Raw genomic sequence first — 26,211 nt, 5'->3', positions numbered from 1 at the left:
ATCACAGCCCATGATTGTAGTATAAACATACCCCTGAAGTTGAGGGGGGGGGGAGAAAAAAAAGAGGGAAAGAGAAAATTCAGATTGTTCCTTGTCTACCTGAATTGCCTGCCAATGGATCAAATGTAGTCTCACATTTTCTAAATTGTGTTTTCTCTAGCTAGAATCACCACTTTTCCCCCCCATAGACAAATATTTGACTTAGGCTACAGTTAGATGAGGGGGAAAAAAAAGGAAAATGTTAATTTGAAGTAAACAAAACATTTTGATTGTGAGACATTGTGTTGGACATAAAAGGAAAGTCAGGCTCTTACATTTTTACAAATAGATACATATATTAATTATGAAATACAGCAGTTAGAATCAGATCTTTGTTAATGTAATGTAGAGTAAACTAAAAAGAAAATCTACCAAGGAACACTTTCATTGGGACAGTCCTGGAGAAGAATTATGTCCTGGATATTAATACATCACTGCCCACACCACACACTTGCCCCTTATTTCAATTCCAAATTCAGAATTGTCTGATAACATTCTAAACAATGATGTACTATCTAGGCTCAGTGAAAGCAGTTACCAGCAATCCCAGCTTTCAGCACTCTTTTAGAGAAAATTGGAAAGGAAGGAACTGTTCTTGTTAATTACAAGACTGACCCATCCCAATTGGATGGGCAGAGATAGAACCCTGAATCATTTCCAACCTATAACAGTTTGCCTACCAGAGTTCCGAACTTTAGTAAACAGAGTTGCGTTAAATTTTGGTGCATGATTAATTCTTGAAGTTCACCAGAGATCTGGGACAGAAGATTTGTCACTGAAATACTATAAAACTTTGTTTTACTGAAGAGTTAAAGCTTTGTAGCTTGTGGTGCATATATTAGTGTTGCTCTGGGGCTGCAGTAACTTGCCCTCTTTTCTTTTTCAAAACCTTTCAAAGTTTTGGGGGGTTATTTTTTCCTTAAAAGATACATATTTTATGTACCACAGTGAGGAATGCCCTAAGGCTTATCACTCAGGTGTGTACCACATCAAAGAAAGGTCTACTTGTACATAAAGGCCAGGTCAGTTAATTCACAGCTTGCATTATGCAACAAAAGTACTTTCTAAAAGTTTTCCCAAATAAGATACCTGCTGCTGACAGAAAAGGAAATCCATTTGTTTGTTCTTAAAATTAGCTATGAGAGGATTTTATTAAACTACACAGCAGCCCAACATTAAAAGAAGTCACCATTTTGTATTTGGATGTACTTGCTAAGGTTATAAAATCCTGGTGGCTCTGTAACTGATCAGATATACAGCAGAAGGGCCAGTTTAGTGAAGAAAAATCAATAAGGTGAGTGTCAGTTCAAAAATTGAAACAGCATCTAAGAGAAGTCTGATTAAAAAGGAACATAATGGGTCTAGTTTCTTTTCAGTGTCTAGAGGGGTATGTGTGTCTCTCCCTCAACATTAATGGGATTTGGATACTTAAATCTTCTGAGACGTATTGTTCTCCCCAACGGCCCTTCCCAGCCAGCCATCTAGACTGATTGCATTCTGCATAGTGGGCATTCCTCAAGTGTAAACATTTGTAATAGATGCATAGACAATATTCCTAACTTCAGATACCAAAATGATATATACATACAAATAGGACAATCATTCAGTGAATTGTATCCGTTGCATCTGATGAAGTGGGCTGTAGCCCACAAAAGCTTATGCTCAAATAAATTTGTTAGTCTCTAAGGGCAGGTCTACACTAAGGGCGGGGGTTGAACTAGGGTATGCAAGTTCAGCTATGTGAATAGCGTAGCTGAACTCGAAGTACCCTAGTTCGAACTACTCACCCGTCCAGACGCCACGGGATCGAAGTCCACGGCTCCAAGGTTGACTCCGCCACCGCCGTTTGCAGTGGTGGAGTACCGGAGTCGACCGGAGCGCGCGGGGAGTTTGAACTATTGTGTCTAGATTAGACGCGATAGTTCGAACTCCGAGAAGTCGAACTCACCGCGTTGACCCGGCAGGTAAGTATGGACTAGCCCTAAGGTGCCACAAGTACTCCTGTTCTTTTTGCGGATACAGACTAACGCAGCTGCTACTCTGAATCCTTTTCAATGATACCTTACATGACCTATCTTACATGGTTATGCCATAATCATATCATATGACTGAAGAATATGGAGTGTAATGCCACCCGTAGTAATTGGAATGCTGTGCAAAGGTATAGAATTCTTCCCTGTGCCCACTATATTATTAGTAATAGGATCGGGCAACTCAATCCCCTCTCCTGAGAAACAATGGGTAGATTGAAAGGGGAAGAAGCCATTGCTAGGCATATTATTCCCAACATACTCTTTGGGAAAAGTGATCTCTGGGTTCTGCAAAGATATGTATTATATATAGGGCCGGGTCAGCTAGTCATGGATCTCAGCTAGGAAAGGAGATAGTTTGTATGTTCCCTGGGGCAGGGGTTCTTAGTAGTTAGAGTTCTGACTCCTACAGGAACTCCAAGCAAGCCTGGAGGCATAGCTCAACTGCCAAACACTGCAAACAGACCTAACTAATTGTATCGCCACAGGAAGTTGGTATATGCATGAAAGATATTACACCATCTAATTACACCATGCTAATTAAGAATCTAGCAACAGTACTGGCAGACGTGTTCAGAGGACTTTACTGCTATATTCATGTCTCTAGGAACATGGGTGTATCATACAGCATTGTACAACAAAGTCACGCACAGCATCTGTAGCGCACAGTGAAAATTGCATGGCTTTGCTTTGATCAATATAGTAACTGTATTGAGAAATTTGCAGCAGTGTGTATGATCACACAGCATCTGGTTGGGGAAATATATTGTCTTGACAGTGCATACAGTCAGTATACAAGTCCTTGGGCTACAACTTTTAGGAAAAAATGGAAAGAGGAAGGATTTAATCTTCTTTAATTTACATTCATACCATTCCTGCAAACTGGCATGAACAGAGAGTGTCCTGTTTCTAGCAAGGCATACAATCCTACCTTTTGCTGCTCCCATAATCTCTCTTCTGTTAAAGCCAGTGATAATGGACCAAATTCTGTCCAAATCACAACCTGCAAAGTCATATTTAAATTACATACAAGATAAAGCCTTTACATTCTTTGTATGTATAGAAATCTGGAATACTTCCACTTATGTCAATAGAAGCAAGATCAGGCCCTAAATCAGGCACAATTTAGCGATCATTGTTCCAACTGCTGCCCAAAGACAAATTTCTCCTCAGATACACCTCTGAGTTTCTCTTTAAAGTCATAGGGACTTGCATGCGTATATCAGAAGGAAAAAGACTGGTTTCAGGAGCCATGCCAAGCCAAAGGGAGGATGCCCCACATGGATGTTGGGTAGAGCGGGGGAGGGGTGGGTAGAGCGGTTACAATCTTTCATAAAAACCTGGAAGAGTAAATACAGACTCAGTTTGCCAGATTTGCAAATATCTGCTCTTAGTAAAAGTTTTCACATGAGCAGAATTGGAAGGGTTGAGAATGAATGAATTCAAACCAGCCAGAATTTAATGACAAATTATTTAACAATTAAACAAGTTTCATTTCATGATGGTTGCAGAAAGAATATGTAAATGATAATGACCAAGTAGCCCCAGCTAGCAGTATTAGCTGTTCTGTGCGATTCCAAATCAAGCTTGTGAACAAAGTGGCTGAGAGTGCTGGAGCTCAGGAGATATGGGTTCTGTTCATGGTTCTGCCACTGACTGTGTGACCTAGGGAAAGTCCCTTCAACTTTCTGTGCCTTAATTTTCTCATCTGTAAAATGGGGATAATTACCATCTGTGTAAAGGGCCTTAAGAGCGATTGATGAAAAGTGTTATATAGGAGCTAGGCATTATTAAATAGCTCTATATACAAGTGGCTCAGTAACAGGGTTATAGCCCATTTAATAAGGAAGATTTAGTCCCACCTAATATTTAACAAGTTTACCCAGAACAAAAAACCCAAACCCTGATTTTCTACCTCTGCACAGTGGTGAAAGTAATAATGTTGCATTTCCCACACCAAGGCTCCTAAGTCAACCGCTAACACTGCCCTTTTTGGGGCGGGGGGGCAGTGTGAAGAGAAATCTTGTACTTTAATTTTTAGGGTTTTTTTAAAGGTGTAAAATCCATTCTCTTCCAGGAATTCATTCCTGTATCTTGGGATTTGTGTACTGAGGTTTGGAGTGATAATTGTTCCTGCCTCACCTCCAGAAATTTCAGCTATTTGTGTCTGGAGTTTACATGGATGAGTGATTGGAATGAATAATACAGTATAAAGTCAGAAAGACAACATATATTGGTAGGTTTTTTTAAAAAACAGCAGCTTTTCCCCTTAAAGGAGCTGCTCACAGGAATGTTATGTTGTATTCCATTCAAATTTATATAATCCACATTCTGTTTCTTCACTTTATTATTTGGGGAACATGTTCAGTTTAGTGCAGCGCATGGTGTATCTTTTCATCCTAGAGTCTTAATGCCGTTAATGGGAGTCTAAAACCCATTCACCCATAACTAAATGGAGTTTCATTATAACCTGGTTAAGTATAAATCGGTGACACTATCTTCACACCTTTCCAACAGACCATTAATGTGATAAGTAATTTTTCCCTACTAGAATTCATATTTCATTTCTAAAGCCACTTCTCTGTATTCTTCCAATGTTAGAATGGCTACAGAGAACCTTGAAGTGATACAGGAACGTTTGTCTGCCATAAGAACTAGAGGCCTATCTACCTACTTGTCTATCCCAGCTCTTTGTTCTGCCACCATCATAGAACCTGAGCATCTTCCTTGTTTAAAGAAAAAAAGATTTTGAAAGGCCTTAGTGGACTTCTTGGAGCCTTTGGGCAGGTAAGAATATCCAGGCAAACACATGCCTCACCCCTCGACTCCAAACTAAGCCTGACCCAAAGCCCACTGAAGTAAATAAAGTGACTTCCCTTGACCTGAATCGGTTTTGGATCAGGCCCTTTTTGTGGGTTGAAAATCTGGATCCCAACACCACAATAGCATTTTGAAATCTTTATTGTCATTACTATTATCACCTTAGCATGTTCAGTGTGTGGAAGGATTTCAAATATCCATTTTACTTTTTCCATCATTTATCCCATTCAGCTTTTCACATTTTATTCAGCTTGGACAAGGAAATTTGACTGGGCACTGCTACTTTTTGGTTTCCATGTAATATTCACATATTAAGGTTATGTCTTTGTGCTGGGTTACTATTACTGCAGGATAATGTTCATATTAACAAAAACTTGTTTTTTCATTCTTTTATATGTATTTTTAAGACTCATTAAAATTGTACAAGACCTTGTAGGGTTTGTAAATCACAGTTACACAAAATTTAAAAAAATTGGGATCAGTGTTGATAGAGCTGCTTAATTTTTAGGGTAGGCACTTTAGTCTAATTTGTCTGAAGCATTCAGTTCAGAGGCAATCTACTGAATGATTCCACACTGTTTCTCAGCTATCTCAGTCTACAGAAGTGCTTCTTAGTCCAGTCTTAGGGGGTTATCTACACTGGCAACGTTAAAACACTACACAAGCCACATTAAAGTGCTGCAGTGGCAGTCGCAGCACAGCACTGGGAGAGAGCTCTCCCAGACCTCTCAAAAACACCTCCATGAGGGGCATAGCTACCAGTACAGCTCCCAGTGCTGCTGCTCTGTCTATACTGGCACATTACAGTGCTGAAACTTGCCGCGCTCAGGGGGCTGTTTTTTCACACCCCTGAGTGAGAAAGTGCCAGTATACACAAGTTTCAGGAACTAGGCATGATGCCTTAATGGCCGATGAAGGTTAACCCAGGAAGCACAGTCTAAAGGAGTAGGGTTTGGGAAACCAAAAAACTATGTTTAATCCCAGATCTTCACTTGATTCACTATGCAGCCTTACTAGCTCTGCTTCAGTGTTCCCCATCTTTCATAAAAAGGATGCAACAGATGTGTCTGAGAAATAATTGTTAATGTTTGTGCAAGTGAAGCACATGATAGGTGCTACGGACTATTATGGGTATATGCTGAGCCTCCTTTTCTACTGGCACATACATCCTCTAAAGTAAAACATGGAAGAGAGACAATCACCATTTTACTTTTGATATTCAATGCCGGCCATTAAACAAGATGTGCAGTTGCAATCATACTACATAACAGATATATGCTGTCTGCTGAATGCACTGGGGGTTGGGGCAAAAGGAATTCATTTCCTTAACTCTATTCAAAGCAAGTGAAGTTTAATAGTCTTCTTCACTGCCCTCTTCCCCCCAAAAAAATGTATGGGCCTGAAAGCAATTAAGATGTTATAGGGCATGGTGTAATGAGCGATGTGAACTGGCGCATAGGCAATGCCAACAGTCAAAAATTACTGACTAGCACAAGAGAAGTATTCTAGACTTTCATATCAATAATCAGTTGCAAAAATGATTAATGCACCTTTCACAGATAAGGCTGCCACCTGCCCAGCTTTTCCCAGAATCATCCTGTTGAGGTAGCTGTCCTGGGCAATCTTTAAAAGTGCTCAGTAAACTGCCAGCTGCCCAGTTTTGTGGGCTTGGGATCATCCCAAGTGACCTGATCTTTGGTATCTCAGAGGTGGCAACCCTACTCCAAGTGACTTACCTGGTCTGGCTTTTGGCTAGTTGCTGCCTCAGTTTCCCCACAGGTCCAGGGACCGATCGCCTCCCCAGACTCTCCACCACATGTAGGCGGCTCGCCTCTCTCCTCAGCATGAAGGACTCATTGCCACAATCAGAGTCTTTTTCCAGGCAAAGTATTGTTCTCCAAACATAAAACTTAAGAAAACACAGTGAACAGTTGCTCAGCCCACCCTGAGCTACAGCATCCCAGGGGCTCTCTTTTTGCCTCTGAGTCTCTCCTACTTCAGGGCCTACTACAGTACTCCCATCTCCCTCCTGTAGCTCCTTCTCAAATAATGGCTTTTAGCCCCCTACAGGGCTCACCTGAATCCTTCCCAGCTGGGTCTGATCAATTGAATAGGGCTGGCTGGAATTAAGCCCCCTGGCCCTTAAAGGGACAGGACACCTTGTTACAGTGCCTGGCCTGACCTTATTCCAAAAGGTGTTTCATACAAAGCAATAGCTATAAAACTGAGTTGGAAGGAAATATTTAAAGTCAAATATATAATAAGGCTGCAAATGCTTAATTGCTGTTGAACATTAGCAGTATGCCCAGCTAAACACACCTTCTGTGCTGCTGAGCATACTCTGTGCCTTTTCATTTAAAGGACATGCAGTAGGTCATTAGTGATGGCAGTGGGGCCATAGCTAAAGGATTAAACAATGGAGCTGTAATGTTGGCAAAGTGTACTGTATGATTTTTAGAGTTTTAAACTTATTGAACCAATGTACACCAAATGAGGACCTAATCCCCTTGTTCTGAGCGCAAAGTGTCTTGAACAAATGCACAATAATTTTAACATACATTTAGGAACATCCTTAAACACTGTAGTCTCAGAAAATATAATTAATGTTTTGTCTGATATATGCATGTATATGAATCCACAAACATGCTACACATGTCCTATACAATTGTCACCACAGCCAAAGCTAAGGTGTACTTATTTCTATTTGTAATAGATCTCTGTTCCAGTTCCACTGATCAGTAGTTGATTTGTGAGAGCTACTGCAAGTAAATGAACATTAAGTATTATGAAAGATGGGAAAAGATGTTGGCCTAATTTCTTTTGGGGGGAAAAGATGTCTGAGCCTACCAGGTTGCATGTTTAACACCCAGATAAAGAACCAACACAAGAAAATAAATCTGATTTTGTAACATAACATGTTAAATTGGTGTATGAACGTTGATTGTGTGTGGAGACTAACTATACACACAATATTAGAGAGCAATTTGCCTGTGATGGGGGGGTTCCAGGAAAAGTCCATGTTCAATTGCAAAGTGCTCTTTATGAGAAAATAAGAAATACTCTAGACTCTGCATTACCTTGGGTAGTCACACTAGTGTAAACTATTACCATTCTATACTGATAACATCTTAAACCCACTTTGCAAAGGTGTAAATGACTATTGGTAGTAGTATGGCATAGTGGATAGAACCCTGGCCTAAGATTTAGGAGACCTGGGCTCTATTGGCACCTTGAGCACTGAACACATGTTGGGTGACCATGGGCAAGTCATTGCACCTCTGTGCCTCAGTTTCCCCACCTGTAAAAGATTACTACTGACCACTGTGGCACAATGCTTTGAGATCCATGAATGAAAATCACTAAATAAAAGCTAAGTATTATTACACAATGACCAGGCATTGGAGAAAATACAAATTTGATTTGGGTCTAGATCAGTAGTTCTTTTCCCCCATCTTGCTGGAACCTGTTGAGTAGTAGGGAGTCTTGTGTTGAGCATCCTGTTCTGATTTCCAGAAGAGAGGGTTACAGAGTGCAAGAATCACCTCCTTAGGGAGATCCTAAACATGATTTAGGAGATCCTGGAATAGAGCTTATTCAAATCAATATTAAATCTGTCTGTTTGATTCATTAGCTAAATGGGTGAAAAAGTTACATGGAAAACATCTTTAAAATGAATAATGTACTTTTTCAAACAAATGAAATGTTTTCATTATTTTCAGAATATAACCTTTTTGACCAAATGAAAAATGTTTTGTTTTCAATTTTCAGGTCTCCTCTATTTTTCAGTGGCAAAAAGCGAAGGGAAAAATGTGGGGAAAAAATAGAGAAAAAGAAAATAAGTTGGGCCGGTCAGAAAAAGTTGATGGGAAGGGACTGAACAAAAAATTGACAATAAATAAGCAGTTCCAAACTAATGGTGAAATCTGGTTCCACTGAAGTCAATGGGAGTTTTGGGCCGATTTCGGTGGGACCAGGATTTCATCCTAAGTCACTAAACAAAGTTCTGCCTCATTTCAGCTTCAGATCTCTCAGTTAAGAGACTTCATGGTGTATTAAATAAAAAATGTAGGTCCTGATTAGGTTTTCAGATTGAAGCATTAGGGAGAAAAATACATAAATGGTTTAATACACTCACCATACCTTTTGTATGAGTTAAAATTAAATAGGAGAAAGAATTATACAACTGTATATGGTTTGGAGATTGAAAATTGTCTCAGTAAGTGTTCCTAAATTTACTAATTCTTATTATCTTCCACCAGATTGTCACTGTAAAACAATGCATTGGTTGGATCTTGTGTCTGATGGAGAGTGCTGCTGGTGTTAAATTTAGATGCAGCCTGCAAACTTATCACAGTCTCTTGCCAGAAAGTTGTGAAGTGCTGGACGGACATCTAAAGAAGCTGCTCCTGCTTTTATTTTTATTTTACCACACTCCCTATTGTAAGCTATGACTTTGTGGTTCCCACGCTTTACCTTGAGGGTAGTCTTTAAAGCACACCAAGTATCAAAGCATCATATGAAAAAAACTGGGGGAAACCTCATTGTCAATTACAAAGAATGAGTGGCTGAATTAGCTAACACTGTGCTCAGAGAACATGAATTCTTAATCTACAGAAAGAATAAATAGAAATCTATGCAATCTAATTTCAAGTTTTTAGAGGCATCTTGCTGGTGTGTTATGTAGCATCTTTTCTTTAAGTGTCTCATCCATGTTTTCCTGTTGCTTCATTTTTGTAACTTTCAGTCTTTATTTTTCCTTATGCATTTGTTATGTACAAGAACTTTCTTTAAATGACATCTACAGCAAAAAGACAAACCAAAACACTCCATGGAAGGATCGTGTACATGCAGATGACTGGTTTTAATGCTTTATGGTGGATGCCAGATTTTGTTGCATTTAAATTGATCTGGCTCCTTTCGTAGGGAGAGGGATACAAATGTAATAATTCTAGGGTTTTCAAAGGGTGATAAAAATTACCCCAGCATATTATATTCCCAGGAGTCTTGCTGACATTGCAGCTAGGATTTTGATAACTGTCTATAGCAAGGAGCTCATATGCAGTAGCTTTGTAATGATGATGATGGATCTGGATTTAAGTATTTTGTGTGGTCTTTCGTGGTTAATAAGTATGTAAATATTTGAAAGCTACCTGTAGTGTTTGTTGATCTTTGGGGGTAGGGGCACTGGAACAATTTTTTATGGGAGGGGGTGTAAAGAGAGCCACTGACCAAACTATAAACCCTGCATATAATGAAAACCACTTCAAGCTGGCGGTGCAGTAGCACCCCCCACGCCCTATATCCAGCATCTATATTTGGGAGCCATTAAAGTCACTAGATCAGGGTTTTGGAGGTTTATTTTGGTGATGGATGCTTAAAACAAGGGTTTTTTTTACAAGGAAGATTGTATTTACTTCAGTACAAACCCTAACCTCCTTTCATGTATCTCAAAGAGACAAGGATTTGATAGCATCCCATGTTCTATGGAAAGTGCTGCTAAATTGGGTACATCTCTGCTCTATATTTTCAAACTTCATCATCCTTAAGTTGAAGAGTAGAATTTCTTGGCCCAACCCCTTTAAGCACAGAAACAAAAATCATGCAATGCTTCTTTCATTACCCATCTTGCTGGGCTCAGAAATTGTTAGCCAAATACCCTGAGGTCTGCTTGACTAGAGCATTCTATTTAAATTATGCCACAATTCTTAAGAGTCTCTCACAACCCTTGTTCTTTATGGGTATTGTCAAATTGTTCATGGTGGGATAAGCAATATTTGATTACCGTATTTTTCGGCGTATAAGACGACTTTTTAAACTAAAAAACAACCCCCAAAAATCGGGGGTTGTCTTATACGCCGGGTATAAACAGCTTCGGCTGAGCCAATCCTGGGAGGGGTCTCACTGGTGTATGCTATTAATGCATACAAAGCCTGCTTGGATTGGCAAAGGTTGTAATAGCCTGCCTCTCTGACTCAGCCAATCTGAGCAGGCTTAATAGATGACACCGCTCCCATGAACGCTCCGCCCTCCTTCTCCTCCCCTTCCCCGGCTTCCCACGAATCAAATGTTTGCGGGAAGCCTGAAAAAAGGAGTGGGCAGGTAAGCCGGGCGTGTGGGGGAGGGGGCGGGACAACTTACCTTTTTATATCTTTGTTTTTATCTTTTATCTTTGTTTTCTGCGGCTGTGGCGCCGGCCTCGGCCGGGCCCGGGGAGCCGGGCCCCGCGGCTGCGGCCCTGGCCCTGGCCCCCGGCAGGGGTAAGAGGCCAGGGCTGGGACTGGGGCGGGGGAGGAGGGGTTGGATCAGGCAGAGGTTCTGGGGGGGGCAGACAGGGGATGGGGAAGGGGGGGTTGGGTAGGCGCCGCGTGGGAGTTCCTGGGGTCTGTTGGGATGGTGGTGGATGGAGTCGGGGCAGTCAGGGGACAGGAAGCGGGGCAAATTTGGCAGGGGGTGGGGTCCTGGGGGAGTTAGGGTTGGGGGTCTTGGGAAGGAGTGGTCAGGGGACAAGGAGCAGGGTGGGGGGGGCAGGACATGGGTGGGGGGTGTACTCACTGGGCGGTTCCCTACCGGGTCTTCGGTGGTGGGTCCTTCAGCCTCAGAAGGGAGGGTAGTCTTATACGGCGAGTATAGGCCAAAACCTATGTTTTAACAGGAAAATTAGGGGGTCGTCTTATACGCCCAGTTGTCTTATACGCCGGAAAATACGGTAGATCTAAATGCAAGATTAATATGGGTAGCATCACAAAAGTGAAAATCTTCATCTTTTGGTTATCATTCAATTTGTATAGCTGATAGGCTTCAACTGTGAAGTGTCTGACACTACCTGAAATCAATTGCAAAACTGAGTGACTTCAGTGGGCCCAGGAGTTCACCCTACATCTTCTGCCAGCTCCTCCACAGGTATATAGTGTTTTAATTAAATGCTAAATTATGTTCTATGGTACAAAGTATGGGAGATTGGTAATATCTCCATGTGGAACTTGAACAAATTAATCATAGCCTCACTTGAAACCCATTGTGAGTAAACAGGTCTGTCAGGAGACATCTGGAGCCCAGGTATATCATGTTTGCTGGGACCCCATGTCCTCCCATTTCACTTTATTTACACAGATCTTAGACATTTTTGAGTCTCCAGTATAATCCCCCCTTCCTTCTCCCCCCCCCCCCCCCAACAGCACACCCTACTCCCCCTCAGTCCTGTGGGCAAAGGGATCCCATTTCACATTTGCTGGTGACGGAAAATTAGAGCAAATGCAACTAAGTTTGTCTTTGAGATGCAGGCTTGTAATGACCATGAAGGGAGCCACTATAGTCCTGGTCAATAGCTAATGTTACAAAACCACAGCAGTTCTGAACCTGTCAGAGAAAAACAGATCCAAATTGTACAAACCCACTCATGTTGAGCAGCATTCCTTCAAGTGAGTCAATGTGGGAATTCACTCGGGTAAATGTTACTCAGCATAAGGAAGGGCTGCAGAATCTGTAAACCTCATCCTGTGCCAGACAAGGAACCACTTTGCACAGAAGATACATTTTAGTTCTGGTAACCTCAGACAATGGGATCAGTTTTGGTGGCCCTTCTGCCAGTGATCTGTGAAGGAAAGCAGGAGACTGGCAGGGAGAGACTGGAAAAGTATTTAAGGAGAAGGATTTGATTAATAAATGTTTATTTTGACCAAGATTCAGAAATATGTGCATACAATTAAGCCACTAAATCCCTTAGGCACCTTTGTTAGTGGGCTGATTTTCAGAGGAGCTGAACAATCAACAGTTCACCCTGAAATCAACAGGAAGTGCTTCAGGTTCAGCACTTTTCAAAATACAGCCCACTTAGGACCTTAACTTTATATTTAGAAATAAAAGCAGAGGACAAGGTTCTCTTTCAATTTTTGGAAGCAAACTCCATTTAAAAAAATGGTTTCTTTATCCGTTATAATATCCTGTTATGCTTTTAGACACTTGTAAAAAACAATTCATAGACCTGGGAGGCTAATTATTAATTACCTTTTTAGCTTTGTATATGACATTACTGCAGTTTTTCTGAAGGTAATTTTTGTTGCTATATGTACCTAGTACAAAATCCAGTAGATTGTAAATATGAAGTGAAACCATATAGTTAATGTGATTGGAGGAGGCCACAAAAGGCCAGAATCTGTCACGTGCAGTAATATTTTACTTCAAGTTGTTTTGTTTACATCAGTAGGGCTAGTAGAGAAGTAAAGTATTGTTCCATAAGTAAAGGTGACAGAATCTATCCTAATGTAATTACAGACACTATTACATGACAGGGATGGCCAAACTTACTGAGCCTCTGAGCCACATACAATAATTCAGAAGTGTGGGAGACAAGGCACACCTGCCAGGGCTCAGGGCCTCAAGCCCCAGCAGGTATGCCCCATGGGGCCGAAGCCCTGAGATCCCACCCCCTCCCGCTGGGCAGAAGCCCCTACCCCATTACCCTGCTGCAAGGTGGAGGTCCCGAGCTCCCTCTCCCCCCCAACAAAGTCTGGTAGGTGGAGAATTGGGGGGGTTAGAGCTGCATGTGGCTCATAAGCCAAAGTTCGGCCACCCGTTATATAAAGAACCCAGTAAGATATTTTACTATTTAGTAAAATTCCATTCTGAGACATTTCTAGAATAGCTCTCAGACTGTTGAGGCTTAATGTCAGATGCACTATAGAACACAGACATCAGACAAGGTGTAACTCGCTGGTCATTGTGTGTTATGTAACCCCCCTGTACCCAATCTGCAGTGAATGTGAGCCTCTTCTAGTTGTCAGCTGAAGAGCCTGACTCTTTAGCTCAAGCTGTGGTAGCTCAAATCTGTAAGACAGGAGGCCCAAGGTTCAACCAACCGTGCGTTGGCCATCACAAAGGCATATACAAAAATGAATATGGGAAGTTTAAAATGCTGTGGGATTTGTCCCTATAAGTTCAAGTTACAGGGGTCATGACTGCATTTCTGATGTAAATAATTTAAGATACAAAGCTTTCAATGTAATTTTGGGTCCCAAATGAGGAAGCAGTTACAAGCATAATATCTCACACACACAAATGGTTTTTCAAAAAATGTAAGAAATATAATACTACTGTCCTTGAGCTGCGCATCTAACTTTCACAGCATCAGTGGGAAGTGGTGAATCTTCTTACCTACCTTCTCTCAGCAGGTTTTAATGTTTTTTATAAGTGGAATGGGTTTAATAGCATAGTTTCCATAATAGTTACAGCATAAATATTGATAATTGTCATTGTGTTTTGCTTGCATTTTACACATGAACATATTTTGGTGTGTTAATTTTGATTAGTATCACATGGGTTAAGTATCAGAGGGGTAGCCGTGTTAGTCTGGATCTGTAAAAGCAGCAAAAGAATCCTGTGGCACCTTATAGACTAACAGACGTTTTGCAGCATGAGCTTTCGTGGGTGAATACCCACTTCATCGGATGCAAGACCCACTTGCATCCGATGAAGTGGGTATTCACCCACGAAAGCTCATGCTGCAAAACGTCTTAGTCTATAAGGTGCCACAGGATTCTTTTGCTGCTAATCAAAATAACTGATCTTTTGTTTTTGCTGGATACACTGGTCTACAATTTGAGAAGTCGTCTGCTTCAGAGATAAAATGTGGTATTTATTATGATTTTGACGTGCTGAATTCAAATATGACAAACAAAACAACTGATTGGCTACTGTTTAAGATATTTAAGTTTACATTTTATGTCTATGTATATTGTGTAGATAGAGTTTTAATCATAAATTGTAAACCTAGGTCTTTTCATGTGTTTATGGTTGCTTTACATGATAATATTTCACCTGTCCTGTTTATGTAACACTTCAAAAATCAGCAAAAGGGTTATATAACTAAAATTTATTATGAAACAAAGGCAAAAAATTATGTACATAGTTTAGTCCTATTCAGTGTCTACTCGGCGCTTCTTGGCTTGTCTCTTGTATTCATTAAATCGAGCATCTCTTGTCACTGTCCAGCAATAGTCTGCAAGCATTGATGGGCTCCATTTGCCCTGATAGCATTTCTCCATTGTTGCAATGTCCTGGTGAAATCGCTCGCCATGCTCATCGCTCACTGGTCTGCAGTTCGGTGGGAAAAAAAAATCTAGATGAGTACAAAAAAATGTATCTTTAGTGTCATGTTGCAACCAAGGCTTTTGTATGCCTTGAGGAGGTTTTCCACCAACAACCTGTAGTTGTCTGCCTGGTTGTTTCCGAGAAAATTTATTGCCACTAACTGGAAGGCTTTCCATGCCGTCTTTTCCTTGCCACGCAGTGCATGGTCAAATGCATCATCTCGAAGAAGTTCACGAATCTGAGGACCAACCAAGACACCTTCCTTTATCTTAGCTTCACTTAACCTTGGAAATTTTCCATAGAGGTACTTGATAGCTGCTTGTGTTTTGTCAATGGCCTTGACAAAGTTCTTCATCAGACCCAGCTTGATGTGTAAGAGTGATAAAATCTTCCTTGATTCAACAAGTGGTGGATGCTGAACACTTTTCCTCCCAGGCTCCAATGACTGTCGGAGTGGCCAATCTTTCTTGATGTAGTGGGAATCTCTTGCACGACAATCCCAATCGCAGAGAAAACAGCAGTACTTTGTGTATCCAGTCTGCAGACCAGGCAAGAGAGCAACAACCTTCAAATCGCCACAAAGCTGCCACTGATGTTGGTCATAGTTTATGCACCTCAAAAGTTGTTTCATGTTGTCATAGGTTTCCTTCATATGGACTGCATGACCAACTGGAATTGATGGCAAAACATTGCCATTATGCAGTAAAACAGCTTTAAGACTCGTCTTTGATGAATCAATGAACAGTCTCCACTCATCTGGATCGTGAACTATGTTGAGGGCTGCCATCACACCATCGATGTTGTTGCAGGCTACAAGATCACCTTCCATGAAGAAGAATGGGACAAGATCCTTTTGACGGTCACGGAACATGGAAACCCTATCACCACCTGCCAGGAGATTCCACTGCTGTAGTCTGGAGCCCAACAGCTCTGCCTTACTCTTGGGTAGTTCCAAATCCCTGACAAGGTCATTCAGTTCATCTTGTGTTATGAGGTGTGGTTCAGAGGAGGAGGATGGGAGAAAATGTGGGTCCTGTGACATTGATGGTTCAGGACCAGAAGTTTCATCCTCTTCCTCGTCTGACTCAAGTGAGAATGATTCTGGTGCATCAGGAACCAGCAGTCCTTCTCCGTGGGGTACTGGGCGTATAGCAGATGGAATGTTTGGATAATGCACAGTCCACTTTTTCTTCTTTGACACACCTTTCCCAACTGGAGGCACCATGCAGAAGTAACAATTGCTGGTATGATCTGTTGGCTCTCTCCAAATCATTGGCACTGCAGAAGGCATAGATTTCCTTTTCCTGTTCAACCACTGGCGAAGATTTGTTGTGCAAGTGTTGCAGCATGTGTGGGGCCCACCTCTTGTCCTGATCTCCAATTTTGCAGCCAAAATAAAGGTGATAGGCTTTCTTAACCATAGTGGTTATACTGCGCTTTTGTGATGCAAAAGTCACTTCACCAAACATAGCAGAAGTTATCTGCACTGTTCACACAAGTACAAGGCATCTCTGCTCACTTTGGCTAAACAGAAATGTGTCCCTTTGCAAAAATCAAACACTGACAAATGAGAGCACAACACTGTATGATTTCTAGAGCTGATATAGGGCAATTTGTTCAACAGAGTGATGTAAGCTTCATTATGATTGCATCATCCATGACTTCTAGGAATAACATGATGCAATTCATATCATGTATGATGCAATACCAGCTTCAGATTGCATCATTCATTGTTTTGCCTAAAAAGCAAGTACTGTCCAAACCCAGTCATAGATTTATTCATAGATCCAGTCAAAGATGTATTTTAGTCATTTCTGGTTTAAATTGAGATCCTTTCCCTTTATAACTCACTTATCCTCCACTATTCCCAAGTCAAGGGTCATATATACTGACCCAATAGCATATCTTGAAAACTAGAGCCAATTTTAAGCATCAGTTTTTGTTCTCAGTGACCCAGAATTAGTAAAGTTGGACTACATTTATTTCAGAAGCATTTTGTCTGTAGAGCAGTGATATCTGTTCATCAGAACCGTATATCTGGTAATCACTTATGTTTCTAATAATGATGATTTGTTGATGTCTGTATCATACACCTATATGAGAGCCTGTCAGCTTGGCATTTGTCATGTGTGTCCATTTCTTGCTATCTAGCCATTCAGCATGTGTTACACAAGTTTACATTCAGTTAAATTGCCTTCTCAGTGGTTGTCAGTTTCACCCTGGTTTCTTTACATATGAACTGTCTATTTGGCATTCCTTGGCTGCTTATATGTCTCTATGAATTAACTCATTACTTGGCATTATTTAGCTTCTTCTAAAGTATAAGATACAAAGGAAGCTTACGCAAAAGCAGTTCTGAATTCATACATACAGCATGCCATCTAGTGACAGAACTGCGGATACCAAGAATGAATTGTACAAGGTTAAATTCCAGCAGAAACCTTATTTTTCTCACAAGGATACTTCAAAGTTAAATGCCCCAAAGCAAAGGCAAATATTTACTCTCATCTTCTCATATATATTGGTGTATAAATAAAATAAGCAGATCAAAACCAGGCAGTGTCTCCTACAGGTATACAAAGTTTTATAATTTGTTTAAAAATTGATATCAAGTTTTTAAAAAAGCCAATTAAAAGACAGGAAAATGCTTGTCTCACCCTCTGATGAACATGAATATTAAAATTTGACAAATTGCTGGATGTTTCCCTAAAGTTACTGTAGCTCCATCCAGTATTACCCAGCACAACATTAAATACCATTTTAGTTTAAAGGACTCAAGTAATCATGTAATACAATTTAGATTTTCATGTTGTAAAAGTGGTCAGTGTAAATTTTTTTAAAAAATTCCCAAATGTAGACCAGTTCTATTAAACTTTAGGTATTATCCATCATTTCCCATAATTTAACAAAAAATACAGTAATTGTGAAATTCAGGTACTGCTGAATAAGAGTCCACTCCAATACCCATTAAGTTTTTCCACTGATTTCAGTATGTTAGATCAAGTCCCCATTACACCTATATAGAGGACCAACACCAGGCCAAGACAAAAATAAAGTTCATATGAAAAGAAAACAAGTCAAATTACTAAAAAGTGATTTTTAAACATTCTTTACATGGGATAAGTTCTGCACATCTGTGCAATACTGACATGTAACATGACATTAACTATTGACCCAGAAGGTAACTCAACTACCACATAGCCATAGGGAAATTCAGCTGGCTTTTTCTGTTTCCTGAACTATAAAACCTACAAAATCGATAGTATTTGGCAAGTTATTTAATGTCTAATTAACAATCCTGTAAATTCCACTTCATACTATTTCTGAAGCTAACACAAACTTTGAGGCTTGATTTACATACTAAGGGCCAAATCCTCAATCCACTGAATTTCTCAAGTAAGTTTGAAAATTGTATTCCCCAGAATCAGAACTGCAATGTCATTCATTTATAACTCTATATTCTCACTGACAGTGGCTTTCACCAGTAACTCTATCTCCAGTGAACTCTCTCTTGAGCTATATCCTAGTCTTGATGATTAGGTAACATTTAATTTACAATATTTCTAATGTGTTTAATTTCCTATTTTCCTCATCTATAAAAGACCTGATACTTGTCTGTTTTTACCAACCAGTAAAAGTCAACTTCAGTGGAGATGCACCAATTTGAGTCTGGAGTAAATGACACCAGAGATAGTCCCATATCTTGTAACTATTAAAAAAGAAAGGGTTAAAATAGAACTCAGCTCTGCCACCGTTGAATTAAACTGCAACATTGCCATTGACTGCAATGAGGGCAGGATGAGACCCATAATAGCTATGCATATGGAAACACTGTTAAGGGTACTATGGCAATCATAACACTGAAGTTTCTGTGGTAGATTTAAGCCAGGCCCTAATTCCAACAGTTTTATTTTTACAGAGAAATAGATCAAACCTGACAAATTAATCACAGAACATTCCATTAACCACCATACCTCGCATATAGCCCTTCATTGTCTGAACACATCTGTACTGAGGTGGCGCAACAAGCAAGCATTTTAATTTACTTTACACCCTTGGAGAAATAGGTCTAATATGTTGTGAAGTCTAACAGATTTTTACCAGACTCCTTAACGTCAAAAGATGGGATGCATGCAATATAAAGTATTGTACAGAAAGCACAAAAATTGAGATGGAGGTAGAGAAAGCACAAAAATGTTAAATATCAGTTGAAAGCAACAAAATAATGAACCTATATGTAGAATCTGAGTTATACACAATGCCCAGAGATGTGTGCTTGCAATATTAGATTGCAGCCTGTAAATGAGATGGTCCTAACAAAGCAAGAGAGGAAGACTAGTCATGTGTTTCATTGTGTTTGATTGGGATGCCCTTTATTGATTCTACCACAGTCTAGTTTAGTGACTTTAGGCAAATCACTTAATCCAAGTTTCAGTTTTCTCATTTGTAAGAACAGGGATAAAAGTCCTTCCTTTCTCACACTCTTTGACTGTCTACATTGTAAACTCTTTAGGCAGAGATTGTCTAACGATGTTTGTACCACAGTGAGGCCCCAACCTTAGTTGGGGCCACTTGGACAGAACACAATACATTTAACAACAACAACAGCTCTCCACTCAATGATACCTGAGATGAGATACCAGTAGAATTGGTTGGAAGATTTTAGCAGAAATATGCTGTTTCATCTAGGTGGAAACACTTCATAATGATGCAGGAGATTCCACAAAACTTTCACTGGAAAGGTGATTGGGCCAGAGATACTCAGTATGTTGGCCTGGATTGTGGAAGACCCAGGTTCAACTCTCTGCTCTGCCTGATTTGGAGTGAGCTGGGATGGAAAAGGCTCACCTGACACAGGAAGCACAGCAACTCAAACCTTGGTCTTCTACATCCCAGGCCAGTACTCTAACCACCAGACTAGCCTGTGTCACGCACACAAACCTCTCCAACATAATTCCATTTCATGACCAAAAGGGTTTGTTTTCATTTCAATGAAAAACAAATGGAACCTCAAAAGTTGCCATGAAAAACTGTTGTCCTACAGACATAGTTAGGCCCCAATTCTCTGTGCAAGCTCTCCATTGCCCTGGTCCCTTTACAAATGGTGTAGCATTACATGCTCATGTAGGGGGATGCACAGTTTGCCTCTATATTGTTAACATAATTCAAGCAAAAAACAATGGCAAAATCTGTCATGTCACCCTCTCATGGATGGGTTAGAAGAGACAGCAGTTTGCAACTGCTGAAGCTAATGGAGCTACTACTTGAACTTCAGTAGTAGAAGTTTGTTTGGGAGCTAAAAGGACATGGGCCTCCATTTATGACCCATAATGAGGAGTGGGAGAGGATCATGACAATGATATATGTAAACATAAACCAAGCAATGGATTCATTGTAATACTTTCATGGTATATTTTCAGTTACAAGTATATTCTTTAGCATTCACACTAACTACCTAAATGTATTTCATGTTATCACTTCTCTGGTGCTGGTTTAATTCTTACTGAAGAACTGTAATATTCATATTCTGATAAGTTTTATGTATCAAAGCACTCTTAAAATAATTGCCAATATACCAAAGTCTCATACTAGTTCAAACACAGAGTACATTATAATAGTACTTGAAGAAACAGCTTTCCTGTGATAGTTTGGATTAATGCTAACAAAAATAATAATGATCCATGTAATTCATGAATAGCTCTGTGAATTAATTCTGCAGCAAAGACTCTCCTACATGAGCTTTAACTCATCCTGTTGCCATATCAGAATTTATGAATGCCCAACTGAAAGTATATCCCACACTGAGCATAGTCTTGTTTAGTTATTCTTTGTTTAACTAGAGAGATGACAGGCCTGAAATACTGAAGAGTAGCCAAATAACCCGCCTGTGAAGGAAGACCCTGAATGCAACTGAAATGGTATGGATCCCTTTGTAGAGACTCTGAGAACCCACAAAAAGGTCTGAATGCTTGGGAGGACAACACCCTTGCAGTCACACTAACCCAGCCTCTTGTCTACAGCTCATTTGCTTGGGCTTAAGTGTGGTTTAGCTGTAAAATACACAAACATACCTTACAGCATTCCATAACAATTTCTAGTGGTCTGATCCTGTATGGTGCTAAGTGCCGTCACCTTTCTTTGCTTTCACCCACAGGGGGACACAAATGTCCACAGACAGGTACATATCATGTCAGGGAGGGATAACCTGTTCAGCAAAAGATGCAATCATGTTTCACCTCTGCATGTGGCATGGAAATCTACACTACATCCAGTGTGGTGAATGATTTTAAGCCAGAATGTAAAGGCAACAAAGGGAAGGAAAACAAACTTAAGGTTGAGGGCAAAACAGTTATTGTTTACAGAGTTATATAAGAAAAGCTAGTCTGTGCTCGCACCTGGACTCCACCAATGGGCCCCAAAATGTTACCAATTCTTTCAACCTACACACAATGAGGAGCACAGTGTAAAAACCATGTAAATCTGAGCACTAAAATAGCTAACTGCATGAGACAGAACCCTGAAAAGCATCTTCCTCAAAACCAAATTCCATATCAGTTTAGCAACAAAAAAGTCAACATTTGGACACCTATTTTAAATATCCAAACCTACATCCTGGGGACTCTCATGCAGGATATGTAACACACTCTCCCAACACAACCCCTTCAGCTTTACCTGGTGATGTTGTCTTGCAGGTGGAGGAACAGCATGCTCAGTTTTTCAGTGGATTAATTTCTCTTCTATTGCCTCTCTGAAAGCCTAGGCTCTCCTTGGATAAGGGATACCCATTCTTCTCACACCACACTACAGCAGAATATTGCACAGACTTGCTTCCTCTGAAAGTAGTCATCAAAATGGCTTCTGTTAAACCTATGACTCCTGAATATATGAGGTGGGCCTAGGCAATTAGCCAATCAGTACCCAGCACAGAGTGTCTCATGTGACCAGTCTCAACCAACCCACAAGATGTGGAAAAGAAATGAGGGAAACAAATGCTTGCTGTTAGGCAATGATTGTGAAAATGTCCTCACACATGTTCTTCATCAAAGACTGGCAAACTTTTAAAAATCTATTTCCATTTCATAAAAATTCTCAAAACCAAGAATTTTTGTCCAGATAAAGAAAACCAAACATTGTTGCTATATTTCATCCAGCTTCTCTATGTAAGTTTTGTTCTCAGAGCTTTGCCTGTTAGTTCTTAAATATGAAGCAACTTTGATTTTTTTGGAGTGGGTAAATGAAATAAACCAGAGAGTATTTTACATTGTATTAGTAAATCAGAAACATCCAAAATAGCAAAGTAAATCCTAAGAGAACGAAATACATATGCTATAGCCATAGTGTTAATTTAATTTTCAAATAAAATAGTATGTGGCCTCTCCTGTAGATGTTACACAGTATACCTTAGTGTTTGGAGGGAAGTGCTGCTGCAATGCAGAGTTATAATTTTATATACCTATGGTGAAAAATTCTTAGTGCTATATAGAGTTAAATAGATTTCCTCCAGTACATTAATCAAAGCATCTTTGCCCACTCACACTATGGTGTGGTATTCATATGAACTGCCAAGAGTGTTCATGATTTCCAGGTGGCAATTATTTTCTGTTCTGATTAGGAGACAGGATGAAAGAAAATGCCAGCAGACAGGAAAATGGTAAAATATTCCTGATCATGCCTTCACTACATCACTACCTGACTTTCAGAACCAAACATTAACATGATGTCTTTGTTTTACAACCTTTTGCAGTAATGGTGTCTGGGAGATGTTTTACCACACTCTGAAAAGAGTACTGTTCAGATAATTTTATTTAAGTATTATGGTTCACGTGGAAGAAAGGGATATTTTACATCGCATTAGCATTTCTACATGGCATTGCATTTATACACACTGTATAACATTTGCTAATGACAGCATTGTCATAGATCAGTTTTTTAAAACAAGACAATACATTTGGAAATGTACAAAATGTTTGTATGCAAAATAATATAGTTTTTCCTATGAGAAAAGAATATATATGCTTGCCTTGTTCACAAAGAAACACGATAAACAAGCTTGATTGACACACTGAGAACTGAACTGTGGACTGCCAGAACCAAAAGCACAAGCTGCTACAGTTTGAGCTGAGTAACCAGGCTTGTCTATGAGGGCTGTCACAGACTCCTATCCTCTGTAAGTCAGTAAAGACTGGGACCTGTAACACACACTCACCTCTGGATTACACAAGCAGGCTTTATAATAAAACTTGTCTGTGTATTTCAAGTTAATGAACCTCAGACTTGCACAAGGTTATCTGCATGCACTTGAAGTTGGAAATCTTGCTAAGATTTCCTGTGAAATTTTGTGTACTTGCCAGTTCTACCTCTTTCAATATAGGTGTAAATCAAAAGGTGAATAAGCAGCCTTTCCAAATGTTCCAAAAATAAAAAAAAATGGTTTGGTTCATATTTGGGTACTTCCTACTTATTTCCAAATCAATTTGCCAGTCCTTATCAGATTAACAGGAGGTAAAATTCACCTCAAATAGGGCTTAAGTGGCACTTAAGTAGTGGGTTGGCCTTGTGTCTGCACTTTTCAGCAGGGTGAATTTCACTTAATTCAGAAGAAATATTCCTGTATTTCTCCTTCTGAAAGCAAAACATTTATTTAAACATGAAGTGAAGTTTTGGAACTAAAGACAGACACACTGAGACTTTAGTGGAACTGTGCTGATTTACATTGGATGATTTTGCCCATAGTGAGGACATGGAATGTGGATCTACTGCTAAATCCAAAGTTTCCCAACATTTCAAGGTGAGCAGCACTAAGATTTAGATCCAGTTTCCAATCCAAGTCCATTACCATTTAAAATTCCAGTAAAGGTTTAGTTTTCCTATGGGAGGGAATAAATGAGCCCTATGTTGTTGTTGTTTTAAAATTAAAATGTAATACTGGATTTTATAGTGGGATTTTTATAAACTTTCAAAAGGCTGGACTGTTTGGGCAGGCTCTGTAAAGTTTGCCCACTTAACTGAGTTCTTGAGGTCTCTTTGCCTATGTCTTCACTGCAGAAAAGTGTTAACTAGCTAACTCAGGTTAAAGTAGCAGTGAAGACACAGTGACTTGGCTTTTCACATAAATTAGGAGTTAGAGTTAAAACCAGCTATTTTAATCTGAGTTAGTTAATGCAGGTGAGGTAACCCAAGTTAAGAACAGACCTTTGTTTATTAGCTGTGATGATGTACCCTGTTTCTTCCTTTTCCTATCTTCCTCTGGACTCCATCTTTTTTTAGGTATTAGAGTAGCAGCCATGTTAGTCTGTATCCGCAAAAAGAACAGGAGTACTTGTGGCACCTTAGAGACTAACAAATTTTTAGTCTCTCTGAACAGATTATTCATCCTTCAACCAGTCCCTTTTAACATACTGGCCACAATTTTTTCTATGTACTTATGTAGCCCATATCTCTGTAGTTTCTGAACACCTCACCAACATTAATGAATTTATCCTCAAAACATGTTTATAAAGGAACTGTTATTATTCCCACTTTACAGATGAGAAAGTCACTCACAGGAAGTCTGTGACATGACTTTTAGACCATCTTTTATATCAGCTAGATTGGTATTCCATTTGTGGGTGTGCAGGTAATCTTTGATGGGCTCATGCCAGCTGCTCATGCCAGAATTCCCTCTGACATCTGTTTCAACCCATGTATTCTGTAGGCTATCAGAAAGCCTTGATAACAAGGGAGAAGATGGCAAAGGGCTTATTAAAACCAACCCAAACTTTAAAAGTGTCTGTCAAAGTTAGGATTGAGGCTGGGGGCACTTAATGTTTTCCAGATTGGGTTTTCTTTATTTGTGAATCAATTGCTACAATGCACAGTACTACATTTTGCTATTTCTGGTGAACAGCTACAATAAAAATAAATGAGCAATGCATCTTGCATCATTTCAGGATTCTCTGCAGTGTCTCCATCTGCTATAGTATCCTGAAGCAGAACAGGGTTCCAGTTTATTATAAAACAGTTCACTCTTCTTCATGCTCCAGAAATAATGGTACTATTTTTAATTCTCATTAGAAATACGGGCCATTCTAGTTTCAGAAAGCACTAAACATTAAATAAGTAGCAGTGGCATAGGGCTACCTCCTACAGCAGTGGTTCCCAAACTTGTTCCACTGCTTGTGCAGGGAAAGCCCCTGGCGAGCCGGGATGGTTTGCTTACCTGCCGCGTCTGCAGGTTCGGCCAATCGTGGCTCCCATTGTCTGTGGTTCACTGCTCCAGGCCAATGGGAGCTACTGGAAGCGGCGGCCAGTACGTCCCTCGGACCGCACCGCTTCCAGCAGCTCCCATTGGCCTGGAGCAGCGAACCGCTGTCACTACTACCATTTTGGTCTTATTCTTTTGGTCTTGTCTTATTCTCTTGTGCAGGAGCAATGCACAATAGCAACAAAGAAATACAGGCTTTCTAACTATTTCTCTACTTGTAGATATGGTTAGTTGCATAGACCAAAGTAGCAGGGCCACCTATAGAAACTGGACCATAAAGATAAAGATAATCACTAAAATTAGCACAGGCACAGGCATTAATATTGCCTTGGATGGAAAGATAAATCAGATAAGAAAGAATATTATCTAAAGCATACATATGCAATACCCAGGTGGGGTAGAAAAGGGTGTTTTATGTTGCTGAGAGCCAAGTAATTTTATCCCCAAAATAATACAAATGTTGTCTGGAGAAACAAGAAATTGGAGGCCAAATCTTAACAATTGTTTCTCAATGTCAATTCAGGGAGACTTCTACTATTTTAGTCAGATGGGGTTGTTAGACATACCTTAGCAGAGACCATGCTTAAAGACATGCAGAACAACCACAATTATTAACTACAACTATTTTATTAGTAAGTAAAAGAAAATATGAAACAGAACAAAACAGTACAACAATTAAAAAATGGTTACTTCAGTTACTAAAAATTTAAGTCAACCTATATTAGGTTGACTTACAGCCACCACAGTAATTACAGCAGTGATACACGTCCACACTACCCCCCCTGGGGTCTGTGGTGCGCATTCTCACCAGGAGTGCTTCCATCGAAATCAGAGGGGCAGTGTGGGGAGCTGGCAGCTTCCTACCGGGAGCCCTGCTGCCCCACCAGCTCCTGGGCACCAGGTGGGGTGACCCCCCCCCTTGGCTCCCTGTCCCCCCGAGAAGAGGGGGAAGCCACCCAGGGCATCTTGCCTCCCCATTACCCTCCGGGAGCA

At 40.1% G+C, this 26,211-nt stretch overlaps 1 long non-coding RNA gene across 1 annotated transcript in view; it reads right to left on the bottom strand.

Moving 5' to 3' along the window:
- The window catches only part of LOC123377906, a 31,643-nt gene extending 9,835 nt beyond the window's left edge, over positions 1 to 21,808 (bottom strand). The window contains exons 1-2 of the long non-coding RNA XR_006582382.1: positions 21,648 to 21,808; positions 6,626 to 6,798 (exon numbers count right to left, since the gene is read on the bottom strand). This is a non-coding gene — a long non-coding RNA (uncharacterized LOC123377906). The remainder of the gene's footprint in view (positions 1 to 6,625; positions 6,799 to 21,647) is intronic.
- Between the last annotated feature and the right edge of the window lie 4,403 nt (positions 21,809 to 26,211).

Source organism: Mauremys mutica, chromosome 9, assembly GCF_020497125.1.
Source record: "Mauremys mutica isolate MM-2020 ecotype Southern chromosome 9, ASM2049712v1, whole genome shotgun sequence".
NCBI lineage: Eukaryota > Metazoa > Chordata > Testudines > Geoemydidae > Mauremys > Mauremys mutica.
This window is presented reverse-complemented; position numbering and strand designations above follow the sequence as displayed.